Source organism: Bos javanicus, chromosome 7 (genome assembly GCF_032452875.1).
Source record: "Bos javanicus breed banteng chromosome 7, ARS-OSU_banteng_1.0, whole genome shotgun sequence".
Classification (NCBI taxonomy): domain Eukaryota; kingdom Metazoa; phylum Chordata; class Mammalia; order Artiodactyla; family Bovidae; genus Bos; species Bos javanicus.
This window is the reverse complement of record NC_083874.1, coordinates 51,767,844-51,781,438: the sequence shown is the minus strand read 5'-3', so window position 1 is coordinate 51,781,438 and position 13,595 is coordinate 51,767,844. Positions and strand designations below refer to the sequence as shown.

General features: G+C 38.6%; 1 protein-coding gene and 1 pseudogene across 1 annotated transcript in view; both read right to left on the bottom strand.

Moving 5' to 3' along the window:
• The window catches only part of LOC133251372 (protocadherin beta-4-like), a 30,959-nt gene that overhangs the window by 1,423 nt on the left and 15,941 nt on the right, over positions 1–13,595 (bottom strand). The gene's annotated exons all lie outside the window — the stretch shown is intronic.
• On the bottom strand, positions 183–9,608 carry LOC133251375 (protocadherin beta-5-like; annotated as a pseudogene).

The window sequence follows — 13,595 nt, the reverse complement described above, 5'->3', positions numbered from 1 at the left end:
TATAGAAAGAAGGTAATGTCTTAATGTAACCCAAAGAGAGGTCAGTTGGGTATGTGAAGAAACTCCCTTTTTGGAAAGTGGATTGCGTTAGATTCCTTCAGGAAAATGCTTCTCAGTTGCTCAGATTTGCTAAAGTAGAGTTGAATTGACTTTGCTTTTATAAACCCATCTCACAAGGACTATTCATTTAAAAAATTTTTATTATGGACAAAGTTCAACATATGCAAAGTAAACAGCATAAACTTCCATGTACACACCTCCCAACTTCACAACATTCTGTCTTGTTTCATCTATACCTTTTCCTCCATTTTATGCCTCCCAGTCAATGTTCAGTTTTGCATGGTTCTTTTCTTACGGTGATGTTTACACAAATTGAAAGGCACCAATCTTAACTGTAGCATTTTTAACAAATGGATCCATCTGTGTAACCCACATCTCTCTCAAAATAAAGAACATTTCTGTGATCCACTGGGAACTGTATTAATTATATCAGTATTTTTCAGATTAATTTTAATAACTAGATGGCACAATCTTGGTCTCCTCTGGACAGGGGAAGCTAAACAATGTAAAAAATCACCATGTGCCATGCTCTTTTTGCTCATGCGTGCTACTTGGAAGTTACCTTTCAAGATTAATTTAGCTGGATTATTACCAGTGAATTGAAATAATAATTTAACTGATGAAACATTGTCAAGTATGTTAATTTTATTTAGTTAACTTATAACCATTGCATTGCTGATTTCCATTTATATGCCACACATTTGTCTTTCTTTCATTCTGTTATAAAATTTAAAAAGTCTTCAAGTTTATTAAAAATGAAAGTTAAAGACTAAGCTTCAAGGATGAATTGAAACTCTTGGAAATATTTCTAAATTTAGTTACATGTAAGGAAAACACAGTATTCAGGGAAAATATAGAGATGATATATAAGCCAATAACTTAGGGAAACCTTTCATCTGATGGGATGGGATACCTGCTGCAGAAAAGTTTGAGAATATAAACAATTTGATGCTAAACGCATTTGAAAACTGAAATCATTGAAAAAAGTTTTTTGCCAGCATTGCTATATATTTGCCAATTTTATCAATTAAAAAACAGCTCATTTCACTAATTTTATTTTTGTTTTGAATTTCATTTATTTTTTAATATATATATATATTCCTACCTCCTGCTTGCTGTGGGTTTATTTTCCCCTTCTTTTCCTGCATGCTTGAGGTAGGAGCTTAGACGATTGAGACTTTTCCTCTGTTCTAATATATGCATTTTGTGCTATAAAATTCCCTCTCTGCACCACTTTAACTATGTCTTATAAATTTTGATACATTGTTTTTACATTTCCAGTTCACTTCAATATATTTGAAAAATTTCCCTTGTGACTTTGTCATCAACCCATGGATTAATTAGAAGTGTATTGTTTAGTCTCCAAGTGTTTGAAGATTTTCCTGTTATTTTTAGTTTGATTCCATTGTAGTTGGAGAACCCATGCTGTATGATTTCAGTTTTAAAAATTGGTTGAGTTTGTATTAGGCTTATTTATGTGGTCTGTGTTGTATATGATCTCTGAGCATTTGAAAAGAATGTATATTCTGGAATTGTTGGGTGTTCTATAAATATGTTGGTTGTTGGTTGAACTCTTCTGTACTCTCGTTGATTTTCTGTCTAGTTGTTCCATGAGTTGAAATAGGGTTCAAAGAGGGTGTTTAAATCTCCAAGTTTAATTGTGGATCTATTTCTCCTTGCAGTTCTGTCAGTTTTTGCTTAACATATTATTCATCTCTGTTGTTTGATATGTATATATTTAGGATTGTCTTTATCATTATATAATGTTCTACTTTCTCTGGTCATTTTCCTTGCATATTTTTCTTTTTACTTTCAATCTGCCTGTGTCATTATATCTGGAGTGAAGTTTCCTATAGCTAGCATATGGTTGGTCCATTTTTGAAAACCCATTCTGGTCATCTGTTTTAATTGGTGTGTTCAAAATATTTACATTTAATGTAATTACTGATATATTAAAGCTTAATTCTATAGTTTTTTTTTTTTGTTTTCTATTTGTCTGTCTTTTCTGTCTCCATTTTAGTTTTCCTGCCTTCCTGTGGGTTATTAGAACAGTTTTTAGAGTTCTACTTTATCTATAGTGGGTTTTAGTGTGTCCTTTTGTATAGCTTTTATAGTAGTTGGCCCACACATAACTTGTTAGGGTTTGAAGTGAAATGAAGTCGCTCAGTTGTGTCCGACTCTTTGCGACCCCATGGACTGTAGCCTACCATGCTCCTCTGTCCATGCGATTTTCCAGGCAAGAATACTGGAGTGGGTTGCCATTTCCTTCAGGGTTTACTGGTTGTCATTTTGCATATGCAAGGGTGGAAAACTTAAGTACCGTTACATACCTTTACCCTTCCCCATTTATAATTGTCTTAAATATTTCCTCTATAGAAATTTTGAACATAGACAGTGTTATAATTTTGGATTCAACCATCAAACATAATTTAGAAAACTAAACTCTAAAGAGAAGGAAAATCTATGGTGTTTACACATATTTTTGTTTACTGTGTTCATTCTTTCCTGATGTTCCAAGATTCCTTTTATTATTGATTCCTTTCTGTTTGGAGAGCTCCCTTTAGCCTTGTTTAAAAGAGTAGGCCTTATGGCAACAAATTTTCTTCCAGGAGGGTATTTTCACTGCATGTAGAATTCTGGGTTAATTGTTCATCAGTTGGAAAATACTGTGCCATTTTCTTCTGACTTCCATGGTTTCTGATGAGAAATCAACTCTTATTCAGATTGTCATTGCTCTATGTGTAATGTGTCATTTATCTGTCACTGCTTTTCAGACTTTTTCCTTCTGTTCAGTTTTCAGAAATTTGACTATATATCTTTTCAGTATATTTTTTTGTTTATCTTGTTTTGGATTTGTTTGGCTTTCTAAATCTCTGGATCTCTATCTTTTGCCAAATTTGGAAGGTCTTCTCTCCTTCTGGGATTCCAATGACACAAATGTTAGATCTCTTGTTATTGTCCAACAGGTCTCTGAGGCTCTGTTAAATTTTTAGTCTGTTTTTTCTCTTTTGCTAAAATTGGGTAAATGCTTTGTTGTTATCTTCTAGTTCATTGACTCTTTGTCTTCCTGTTGTTAAGCTTGTCCACCAAGTTCTTCAATAATTGTATTTTTAATCTCTAAAATTTTCATTGGTAGTTCTTTACATCTTTTATTTCCTTGTTACAATTTTATGTTTCTTTTCTGAGAATATTTTTTCTTTTATTTCAAGCATGTTTAATATTGCTTATTGAGGCGTTTTTCATCGTCAATTTAAAAATCTTTGTCAGATATCTCCAACATCTCTTTCATCTCAGTGTTGGCATCTTTTAATAGTCTATTTTACTTGGTTTGATATCATTCCAGTTCTTGCTATGACCCGGGTAGCACCTTCCTAGATGTGCCTGTACCCAAAAGGAACTCTTGCCCAAGTGCATGAGGAGATATATTCTAGAATGCTTATATCAGTATTGTTATGATAACCAAATTCCTGGAGCAACCCAAAAATCTACAATAAAATGAATTTAAAGGTGAGGGTGTATTTATTTAATGGGATACTGCAGAGCGGTGTAATTGAATGAACTGCATTTAACACTGATGAGTTCAATACCATAATGACTGAGAAAAGCAAGCCCACAGATGTCCATACTATGTCAATCCATTTATATAAATTGCAAAGACAGACAAGATCAAACAATGTATTATTTAGCAATATATGCATTTCCAATACAACTACAAAGAATAACGAGTAATTAATAAAAATTCAGGATAGTGGTTGATTTTAATGCAAGTGGAAGATGTTATGGTGGAGGCACACAAGGATTTCCAACGTCTTGACATTGTTCTAATTCTTAAGTAGATGATGAACATTTTATTATTTTTAAATTGCACATATACATTGTGTACACTTTTTGGAATGTTTAATGGATTTCAAAATTTAAAAAGTAAAGACAAAAAAGCGATATCTTTGGGGTCAGGCTGCCTGGAGTCAAATCCTGATTCCACTACTTATTAGCTAGGTAGCCTTGGGCAAGTTACTTTAACTCTGTTCCGTTTGTTCATCTCTAAACTTGGCTTACCAGTTGTACCATTATTTAAACGAGTAAATGAGATATGTGTACAGAATTTAGAAAACAGTAAAGTACATAGATAGTATGTAATATGAAAAATATATGTAACATATAATTTTAATAATTAGACTTCCTCTGCACAGAATCAGACACGACTGAAGAGACTTAGCAGCAGCAGCAGCAGTCTTCCTCCAGACCTTCTTTCAAAAAAAAAGTCTCATTTCTTAAGAAATAAAAAGGAATTTTTTTGGAGAACAGTAGAACATTTTGGTAAAGAACAGGAATTCCAGCATAAAATTTTTGTATCCTAACACTTGTAGGGCCACATCCTGAAAAGAGTTCTTTGCCCATTCATCACAGTGCTCCTTAAAGTCTGATATTTTATAAACCTGGCTCTGCACTGCCTCATGTGGAGCACCTTGTCAGAAAATCCACTCAGGACAGAAACTTGGGTGCAGACTACCTTATCACATAAAAGCTGATAAGACCTAGCAAAACAGCAATTGCTACATACCAGATACTCAAATTCTTTTTCTTACATATGAACACATCTCTCACCAGACATGAAAACCAAAATTACACAGAAACACACAAAAAAGAAATGGGAACTCCAGGAAACAGATCATTTAGAAAATAAAATGAACTTTGAAAATTCCAAGTGCTACTATGGAAAAGACACATCAGATAATAAGAAAACACCTAGGGATTTAAATACTCCATTAAAATTGAAAATTTAATAAACATACTCAAAGTGACTGAAAGATGTTAAATGAGGATATAGAGGGAAAACCAAAGATATATAGGAGAAATATAAGAAACAGAGAAATGATTTAAATTGTTCAATATCCAACAAGCTCAAGCTTCAGAAAAAATAAGCTAGGAATACAACTATTAAGGAAATAATATTAGAGATGAAATAATTTCAGATATGACAAGGCATGAATTGTTAGAAAGTGTATTGAATATATATGTATGCAATGAAGCAGAATCGAAAACTGCATTTTCAGACATGCAGAGATACAAAAAGTCTGTATTTGTGTACCTTCTCTTAAAAAGCCACTTGAGGGTATATACTGTAGCAAAGAGATGGAATTTAAAAAAAAGGAAAGGAGATTTCCTTGAACCCTACCCAAAATCACCTAACATAAGCCCAGATCCTCTAACTCCTTGGTAGGGTGCTATTATGTGCATGGATCAATGGTTCTCCATGGTGTGCAGTCTCCCTCATTGCTGCTGCTGCTCAGTCACTTCAGTCGTGTCCGACTCTGTGTGACCCCATAGAGGGCAGCTCACCAGGCTCCCCAGTCCCTGGGATTCCCCAGGCAAGAATACTGGAGTGGGTTGCCATTTCCTTCTCCAATGCACGAAAGTGAAAAGTGAAAGCGAAGTCGCTCAGTCGTGTCCGACCCTCAGTGATTCCATGGACTGCAGTCTACCAGGCTCCCCCATCCATGGGATTTTCCAGGCAGGAGTACTGGAGTGGGGTGCCATTGCCTTCTCCGATCTCCCTCATAAGTCAGTAAACCTAACTTTGTTCTGATATAATGTGTTCCTGGTGATCTTTAGCTGAAGAGCATTCATAATTTATATGGTCATTAAAGATAAAATTTTAATACTGCTTTTTAGGTTTTAAAACATCTATAAACAATACAAGGAACTCTTAACTATAGTCAAAGAGTAAAAAGTACCATTAATGCTGACTATATAGAAGTAAAAACTCATTTTTGAGAGGTTTGAAAGTGTAAGGGAGAAACAAAAGGAAAAATAAGAATTCTATTAGTTTCTTTCATACAAGAAAATAATAAATGGTTGTTAGTGGAATAATAAGTGGAGGTTTCATTTGAGCAGAGAAAATAATGAGATAACTATATGGATGAGGGAAAGTTAAAGTGTATAGGATACCAACAACAATAGAGTGAAATTGAAGTTTATGAAAAAGTTACAAGCATATTCTTAGTGAGAAGAAAGTATTTAAAAAGCTAGAAGATAAAGGTTTAAAAGTGCTTCCAGAGGGATAAAATAAAAAACAGATAATATCAGATGTTGGCAAGAATGTTGAGGAACTGGTACATCCATATGCTGCTGATAGCAGTCAGTGTAAATGGGTACAACCACTTTGAAAAACTATTTGGAAATATTTACTAAAAGTGGACATGCACTTACTGAACGAGCAACAAATCAACCCTAGGTACACACAGAACAGAAATGCATATACGTGTTTGTTGAAGGATATGTATGAGAATGTTTATAGCAGTATTATTCAAACAGCCAAACCTTACACGAACCCAAATATCCATATACAGTAGAATGGGTTATAAATTGTGAAATATTCACAGTGGAATACTATATAGTAACAAGAATGAACAACTAAAATTAAAAATAGTATTTATGGATAAATGTCATAAACATATTGCTGAGTTAAAGACACCAGATGCAAAACAGTTCACACTCTACTATTTCATTTATATAAATTCAAAACAGGCAAAACAGCTGTAGCATTGGTTATTGAGTTATCTGTTATGTTTGAACTGGCAGGGATTTTAAAGGGTAATTTGTGTGGCACTTGGGATGCTAATAACTCATTTCTTCAAGATGCTGATATCACGTATGTTCATTTTCTGAAAATACAGTGAGCTGTATTAAGGATTTGTCCATTTTTCTGTATGTAATAATTCCATGAAAATATTCATTAAAAATTATTTTCCAGTAGGATGAGAGCTAGGGAGTGTAAACAGAAGAGTGTTGGTTTTCATAATGCTTTCTTACATATTTCTATGCATATATTCCTTTAAAAACCAAATATTATGTAAACATTTTAAATTTTTGTTATTTAGCATCAAATAAACTTTTAGAGTGTGATGAAGCAGAATGAATGTAGAGAAAACAATATTTTATGTTGCAAAAATTACGAAAAGAAAGCAAAAATTTCAGGAAAATCAACAGCATGCAAAGATTTGGAATGGCACGCTAAAACAAAAACAGCAAGAATCGAATGGAGTTTTCCAAAATTAGACAAGTTCATTGTAAAAGGGAAATCAATGCTATACATGAATGTGAGATTTTTCTCCATGAGGTTCTCAAATTTTTCATCTGGGGAATTAAATGACAAATGCCTTGCATCATGATGAGATCCCTAATTGAATCCAGAGCTATTCCGAAAGTTGGCATTTTCCTCTATTCAACGGGAGGTTGGGGAGAATCGGCTTTAAGAATTTAAACTCATTTAATCCCGAGCATAACGTCAAGCACACCTCCTACAGATAGCTCTGGGACAGGGTCCCCGTGCCGCTGACGTCCACCAGGTGGCCCGGGAAGTGGCCCTCGGCCACCGGGCAGCGACCCGCCCTTCCTGCACAGCCGCACCGCCACGAACACCAGCACCGAGAAGAGGAAGAGCGACGACACCGACGCCAAGGCCACCACCAGGTAGACGGTGAGCGGGTCGGCCGGCGCCACGGCCGCCGCTTCCGCTTCCGGGGCCGGCAGGTAGGGCTTCGAGAAGCCGTCCACCAGCAGCACGTGCGGCGTGACGCTGGCCGACAGCGGCGGCTCGCCGTTGTCCTTGACCAGCACCACCAGCCGCTGCTTGGGCGCGTCGCGCTCGCTCAGCAGCCGCGCCGTGCGCACCTCGCCGTTGTGCGCCCACACGCCGAACAGCCCGGGCTCCGTGGCCTTGAGCAGCTGGTACGACAGCCAGGCGTTCTGGCCCGCGTCGCCGTCCACCGCCACCACCTTGGTCACCAGGTAGCCCGGCTCGGCCGCCCTGGGCACCAGCTCGGTGCAGGGCGCCGAGGCGTTCTGCAGCGGGTAGAGCACGAAGGGCGCGTTGTCGTTGGCGTCCGCCACGAGCACGCGCACCAGCGCCTGGCTGCTGAGCGCGGGCGAGCCGCGGTCAGTGGCGCCCACGTGGAACTCGAAGGCTCTTAGGGCCTCGTAGTCCAGGGACGTGAGGGCGAAGAGGTGGCCGTTGTCGGGGTTGATGGACACGAGGGAGGCGAGGGGCACGAGCGGGTCGGGGGGCGGCAGCAACGAGTAGGTGACCTGAGCGTTGGCGTCCGCGTCTGTGTCTGTGGCGCTGACGCTGCCGATGTGCAGGGCGGGGCTGTTGTTCTCGCGGACCCACAGGGTGTAGGAGGTCTGGGTGAAGGTGGGGGCGTTGTCGTTGACGTCGGACACCAGCACGGTTATGTTGTGCTCGGTTTTCACTCTGGGGGTTCCCGTGTCATTGACTGTGATGGTGATGTACCTGGCTCTTTCCTCTCCGTCTAGCGGTCTCTCTCACCAGAGTGTGACAGTTTTTGAACGTGGGTTTCAAGAGAAAGGGGAGATCATTCTGAATGGAGGAAACCATCTTACCGTTTTCCCCGGAATCTGGATCAGAAACACTGAAAACAGCTACCACAGTCTCGGGGGAGTTTTCTGGGATAGAGCTTATGAGTCTCGACATGGTCAGCTTGCGGGCGTCGTCGTTCCCATCCACCACCTCTATAGCTACAGTGCATTTCCCCGAAAGCCTCCCACCATCTTTGGCTACAATCCCCACGTTATAAAACCGAGTTGCCTTGAAATCCAATGCCCTTTTCAGACCAATTTCTCCTGTTATTTCGTCTATTACAAATGGTTGAGTAACTTCATCTCTTTGGAATAGTGCATAGGCTACTTTCCCATATGTTCCTGCATCTAAATCTCGGGCAGAGACAGCGACAACTAAGGAGTTTAGGGGGCTGTTCTCTGGAATCTGGACCTCATAGACGGACTGTAAAAATTCTGGGGCATTGTCATTAATGTCCACGACTTCGATGCGGACTGTAGTGGTCCCAGACCTGGGCGGAGCCCCCCCATCCAGCGCGGTGAGGGTTAAACTGAGCTCAGGCTGTTTCTCCCGATCCAGTGCTTTGTCCAGCACCAGCTCTGGGTATTTTCTGCCATCTCCACGATGATGAGTGACAACATGAAAATGGAAGTTAGGGCTGATTGTGTAGTTTTGAACCGTGTTACTACTACCTATGTCAAAGTCCTGAGCTATATTCAAAGGAAACACAGTCCCTGTCTGGACGCTCTCGGGGATTTTTAGGAGCATTTCTCTCTCTAGGAACTCTGGGGAATGGTCATTTATATCTGTGCGATGAAGATCAGCTTGAATAATCTGTACCGGGTTTTCCAGTAATAGTTGGAAATGCAGTATACAAGGATTTGTCGCCCCGCACAGCACTTCCTGGTCTGGTTTTTTATGCAGCAGCAAATTCCCGGTCTTTAAATCCAGCTGCAAGAGCTGTTTGTTTCGTTTGTAATCGATGCGGGCACCCCGCGTGGCTAGTTCCCCCACCCTGAGACCCAGGTCTTTTGCCAAGTTGGCCACAAAAACCCACTTTCTGTTTCTTCTGTCATGGAATACCTAATTTCTTCAGAGCCAGCCTCCCACAAGAGGAACAATATAGCAAGAAAGAGAAGTTGCCTTTTCTGAAGCGTTTTTGCTGGTGCGGTCTCCGTAAGTCCAAACCCGGTTCAAGAAGGTGCAGTTTCTTCAACTCCCGATATACAATCAACCCAGGTGATCTGGTTAAATAAGCTTGCGTTAAATCTCTCTGACTGCCTTGCACTAGGCCAATGCCCTTTTTTGGAGTCCTCTACGCCTAGATCTTACGTAAAATGCTTCCTTCTTTTAGAAAGCACTGGGAGCTCTGATTCCCAGTTTAATGGCTTCCCAGTTAAGTTCAGTTCGTTTCAGTTCAGTCACTCAGTCGTGTCCGACTCTTTGCGACCCCATGAATCGCAGCACGCCAGGCCTCCCTGTCCATCACCAACTCCCGGAGTTCACTCAAACTCACGTCCATCGAGTCGGTGATGCCAACCAGCCATCATCCTCTGTCGTCCCCTTCTCCTGCCCCCAATCCCTCCCAACATCAGAGTCTTTTCCAATGAGTCAACTCTTCGCATCAGGTGGCCAAAGTACTGGAGTTTCAGCTTTAGCATCATTCCTTCCAAAGAACACCCAGGGCTGATCTCCTTCAGAATGGACTGGTTGAATCTCCTTGCAGTCCAAGGGACTCTCAAGAGTCTTCCCCAACACCACAGTTTAAAAGTATCAATTCTTCGGTGCTCAGCTTTCTTCACAGTCCAACTCTCACATCCATACATGAATACTGGAAAAACCATGCCTTGACTAGATGGACCTTTGTTGGCAAAGTAATGTCTCTGCTTTTCAATATGGCAATATTGAAATGCAATATGACCAACCTAGGTCATAACTTTCCTTCCAAGGAGTAAGCGTCTTTTAATTTCATGGCTTCCCAGGCAGTCACTAATCTCTCCATTCATACTTCTAAATACTATTGCATATAGTATTTGCTGTTTCATTTCATATATATGCAGTCAATATATTTGAAGTCACAGAATTGTTCCCAATTGTATCTCCAGTTCTTAGTTATTGGACGTTCTTAAAAAACATGTGCTGGGTTAACTTCAGTGAAAGAATACTTTTCAGAGCAAACTAAAACCCTAGTATTCCTCAGAAAGTGCATTTTGAGCACACAAAGAAACTTTTCCCTTATTGGATCCTTAATTGATTAAGAAATAAGTAATAATAGATGTTTAGAATCTTACAGTATTATAAAATTTTAAAATATATCAGGAAAGGACATAATCATGAGTGTACAACTCAAAAAAGTTCAGGAAGTGAACACATTCATATGCTAAATGTAAAGTAAAATTGAAATGTTAACAAAAACTATAGAAGCCCCCTCTTGTTATTGTCTGGTCACTACTCTTCCCCTGCTAGATAAAGGTATGCACTCTTCTGAGTTATAGTATCATGTGTGTGTCATAGTATCATGGTTTCTGTCTTTTTTTTTTTTTAACTTACACAAATGGAGTTATAGAGTGTGTTATGTTTGCCTTCTTTCACTCAATCTTACCTTTGTAAAATTCATGTTACATATTGTTTTATTCTCATTGCTTTGTTATTCTATTGTACCACCATTTTTTATTTATTCTCCAGTTGATGGACCTTAGGGTTTTTCAGTTTGTGTATATATTGAGTAGTCTTGCTATAAACATTCTTGTTTTTTGGTGTCTGTGTGTTCATTTATATTTAATATTCCTAGGAGTTAGACTGCTGTGCCTTAAGATATGCACACATATTTATATTTTTGTTTTAGTTTTAATAGATATTGCAAAATAGTTTTCAACTCTGGTTTTACAAAAACTAGCAAAGAGTGAGAGTTCCAGTTGCTCCATATCCTTGTCAACATTTGATATTATCTTTTAATTTTAAACACTCTGATGAGTATGTGATGTTATATTGTAATTTTATTTTTATTTTATGTCACTGTAATTTTAATTAGTGTTCCCTGATGATTCCTTAAATAAGCACATTTTTCACATGGTTATTTTTATTAGGGTATATCCTTGTGAATTGCATAAGTCTTTTGTCTGTTTTTCTATTTAAGGTATTTGCCCTTTTTCTGATTGATCTTTAGAAGTTCCTTATATATTCTTGGCATAAGTACTTTTTTAGAAGTATGTATTGCAAATATTCTCTCCCATTCTATGGCTAGCATTTCAACTCTCTTGAGATATCTTTGAAAAACAAAACTTAACTTTTAGTCTAATTTTCCAATATTTTTAATTTATGGTTTGAACTTTTTGTATTTTCTTTAAATCTTTGCATGTGCCAAAGTCATGAAAGTATCGTTGTGTGGTGCTTCTGAAAAATCACTTTACTTTTCACATTTAGAGCTGTAATCCTCCTGAAATTAATTTTTTCATGTTAATGAGGTTAGAGTCAAATTGCTTTTTTTCATATAAATATCCAAATGACCACACTGCCTATTGAAAAGAAGCTGCATTTCCAATTATTTTCTGATGTATCCATTTTTTCATAAATCAGGGGTCCATAGTTCTGTACAAGTCTTTTTCCCCCATTATTCTCTTTGTTTATCCTGTAATACCATATTGCTTTTTAAGTAATAATTCATTATACAGATATACCAGTTTTTTAATTAATTACTTTCTGGTTGCACTGGGTCTTTGTCGCTGCATGCAGGCTTTTCTCAAGTTGGGGGGAGTGGGGGCTACTCTTTGTTGCTGTGCACGGGCTTCTGATTGCAGTGGCTTCTCTTGTTGCAGAGCACAGGCTCTAGGTGCATGGGCTTCAGTAATTGCAGCACGTGGGCTCAGTAGTTGAGGCTTATGGGCTCTGGAGCATGGAGTCAGTAGTTATGGTAGTCGAGTTACTCCACAGCATGCAGAATCTTCCCTGACCAGGGATCGAACCCATGTCCCCTGATTTGGCATGGGAGTCTTATCCACTGTACCACCCAGGGAAGTCCTGGGTGTACAGGACTTGGGTGTACCATATTGTCTTGGGTGTACAGTCCTGGGTGTACAGTCCTGGGTGTACCATATTGTCTTCTTAATTACTATACTTCATAATAGGTTTTATTATCTGATTGGTAAGTCTTCCAGTTTTACTCTTTGCTTTAAAATTGTTTTAGTTATTATTGTCCCTTTGTATTTCCCTATAAATTTTATTGACTCCCCTGGTGGCTCAGATGGTTAAGCGTCTGTCTACAATGCGGGAGACCCGTGTTTGATCCCTGGGTCGGGAAGATCCCCTGGAGAAGGAAATGGCAATCCACTCCAGTACTCTTGCCTGGAAAATCCCATGGACAGAGGAGCCTGGTAGGCTACAGTCCATGGGGTTGCAAAGAGTCGGACACGACTGAGTGACTTCACTTTCACTTTCATAAACTTTATTATCTTTTTAATATTTTTATTTATTTGGCTGTGCCTGGTTTTAGTTGCAGCATGTGGGGTCTATTAATAGTTCCCTGGCCAGGGATTGAACTCAGGCCCCATGCATTGGGAGCATGGTGCCTTCTCCACTGGACCACCAGGGAAGTCTCCATATAAACTTTAGATTCATCTTGTTACCTTTCACAAAGAAACATGCTAAAGTTTTGTTTAGGATTTTATTGCATTTATAGGTTGACTGGGAAGAATTGACATATTCCCAGCATTGAGTCTTCCAGTATTGGAACATTATATATCCGTCTGTTTATTCAGGTACTTAACTTTTCTCAGTAATATTTTATATTTTTCAGTGTATAAGTTTTATAGATATTCTGTTAGGTTTGTTTCTAGAAGTTTGATATTTCTGAAACTTGTAAGTGATAACTTGGAATTCTTCATTTTCTGGGTTTTATTGCTATATAGGAATACAATTATTATTTGCATGTAGACCTTATATCCAGTGGCATTATTAACTTCATTTATTAATCCTAACAGTCTGTGGATTCTTTATGACTTTTAATGTATACAATCATGTCATTTAAAAAAATAATCATATTTATGTATTTAGTTTTAGTTGTTCTGGGTCTTCATTGCTGCGAGGACTTTCCCTAGTTGCCTCAGTCAGGGGCTACTCTCTAATTGCAGAGAGTGGGCTTCTTATTGTGGTGGCTTCTCTCCTTGCAGAGCATGGGCTC